At 32.0% G+C, this 2,500-nt stretch overlaps 1 protein-coding gene across 6 annotated transcripts in view; it reads right to left on the bottom strand.

Moving 5' to 3' along the window:
* Positions 1 to 2,378: 2,378 nt before the first annotated feature.
* Positions 2,379 to 2,500, bottom strand: part of LOC122252317 (uncharacterized) — a 15,112-nt gene continuing 14,990 nt past the window's right edge. For all 6 annotated transcript variants that reach the window (XM_086556748.1, XM_043014721.2, XM_043014720.2 and 3 more), the window contains one exon: positions 2,379 to 2,500. This exon is cut by the window's right edge and continues 571 nt beyond it. The gene's annotated coding sequence lies outside the window, so the exon portion shown is untranslated.

The raw sequence follows: 2,500 nt of genomic DNA, 5'->3' as shown, positions 1-2,500 counted from the left end.
TAGTAATTATTAGAGATAGACAATATAAAAATATTGATTAGAAGTATCTTTAGGTATTTGAAAGTGAAGAAATTATTTGCAGTTAGCAAGCAGTCAAGAAGCACATTTTTAAGTATACATATTTTTTCCAGGGTGCATCTACTATTATCATATATGTAAATATATATTATAAATATAGGTTGTCAATTGCATTTGGAAACAATTTGAAGTTTTCCTATTTTTCAAGCTTTACATTTTAACATTCTTTGTGATAATATTTCATTATAATATGTAACGTATTTCAAAGACTTAAAATAAGCCCAACTTTTCTTAGTCCACATTTTCAGTGATAGAATCATAACTTTTTATAATTCTGCATGAGAAGTCTCATAAACTTAAATCACACATTCTCTAGTATTTGCCCACAAGTATGTCTTTGGCTTGTATCTTGGTCTTTATCACTGTTTGTAGGTGCATTATGAGGTACAAACTTTAATTATGTCTGTTATAATTGCTGTGCTATGTCTCCTTTTGTTATATTAAAATTGTGGTTTCATACAATCACTAATTCCATTTCATGAGAGTTTAGTAAAGACTTCTGTATTTTGAACCCAAATGAGGAAGGACTTTGTTGCTGTTTCTTAGTATGCAGATGACACAGGAATTGTATACTGCATTTGGAGAGAAGACTTTTTTGAAGTCCTAAGTCTGTATTCCATTAAATATTTATGTAATTTGTTATTAAGTACAGCATTTAGAAACATTAGGACAGGTGTTGGCTATATGCACCCCATGATACTTCTCAGTGACTTTATTAGGCCAAGACACCTCTGAGTCATGGAGAGATTGCACCCGTCACTTTCACTATGGTTGCTCTCTTTTGTTTTGTTATGGGAGTGCATTTTGCGACATTTTAAATGCAGTGCATTGAAAATATAATCGTCTTGTCTTGTACATTTGTAGTGTTTCTAGGTATGTAGAGAATATTAAATGAAATTAATTGTTTCAAAGATTAAAGAAAGCAAAAAAAATCAAATTGGCATGAAACTTTAAAAAAAAACACCATTGGAAAATGTAATACTAAAAGGGATGTGGGAGGGATTTAAGTATTTAAAAGCAGTATTAACAATGTATTGCCATGCTTTTTTGTGAATATTGTAGATAATTTCATGTACAGTAATGAGATATGGAAGTAAAATATTATTAAAACCTTTGTATTTCATTTGACAATCCAAAATATTATTTTACAACATTCATATTTATTGAAATAGAAATAAAATCACCAAAGAGACATTAACCCATTAACGACGGGTGACGTGTTTTTTCGTTATACATGACACTGGAGCTCTGGCCTAATGATGGGCATCATGACGTTCAGGGATTTTGGATCACCATGTTATATTTTTGTGCTATGAGTAATGAATGAGTGATGATGACAATTGCAGTCATAATTATTATAACTGCCTTAATATTAAGCAAAATGGCCTTGAATAGCACCCATCCACAGTCTCTAGCAAGTGCTATCTTTAGAGAGCGATGACATGTAGCAAGTTGCTGACCTCTTGCTCTGAAGTACTGCAAATGAAGGATGTGCAGAAAGAACAGGAAGAGGAAGGTGACTGAAACCATGCCCAATGTCTACACTGTGCCCCTGTGCCAGTAGGGATGCCTTTTACTGTGATACTCACAGTTATAAGCACAAGTTTCCTTCATCTTCCCTACCTTTTCATGTTATCATCACTGTGGATGGTTATAGGTTTCTTATTTGTTCATGACAGCACACAGATACAAAAAAATAAAGTTGCTTTTTGTCCTACCATAAAACAGCCTGTGATGTGACAGATATAAGTCTCTAAATACAGTAAAACACACACAAAAGCAAAAAACATAAATGTCTTTAGTTCTACAATGAGTGACTAAAATGGAGTGTGAAAAGTCAAGGTATTTTGCTGAAGTTGCCTTGCTCTGAAATAAAACCCATCCTGGAGCCTGGGTAAGCAAATCTATCCCCCATTGGCAATGGGTTAACAAATATGTGACAGAAAATTACGGTCAAAGAAACCAAATTTACTATAGATAAAAAACTCAGGTCTTCTGTATTGGAAGAGATACTAAACATGTTAATGAAACAGTTAATCTCAAGAAAGAAAATTGTGTTTTGCAAAGACACTTATATATTAGTACTGTCATCAAGGAAACAACAACAGTGAATGAGTGTACACTTTATCCATCATAAAAGTGTTGGATAAAGGAAACATTTTAGCAGAAAAATGGCAGAAAATTTTGTCATATTACTTTTGTTGATTTCAATGGAACTAATATGAATTTACATATACTTATAAAGATTTCAAAAATATGTAGAGAAAAATATTGAGACGGTAGCTAAATAAAATAAAATGCCATATCAAGAAACTTTATTCTTGCAAATAAAAGTATAGTAACATATTTGTAAATGGAATCTCAACCTTATATCTAAAATACCGATAGCACACCTATCATTGTAACTTTGGTACATGAGTAC

The sequence above is a fragment of the Penaeus japonicus genome, unplaced genomic scaffold (assembly GCF_977035675.1).
Source record: "Penaeus japonicus unplaced genomic scaffold, GWHDUDI00000001_assembly GWHDUDI00000033, whole genome shotgun sequence".
Taxonomy (NCBI): domain Eukaryota; kingdom Metazoa; phylum Arthropoda; class Malacostraca; order Decapoda; family Penaeidae; genus Penaeus; species Penaeus japonicus.
The sequence above is the reverse complement of the archived record's forward strand: the minus strand, read 5'-3'. Positions and strand labels throughout refer to the sequence as shown.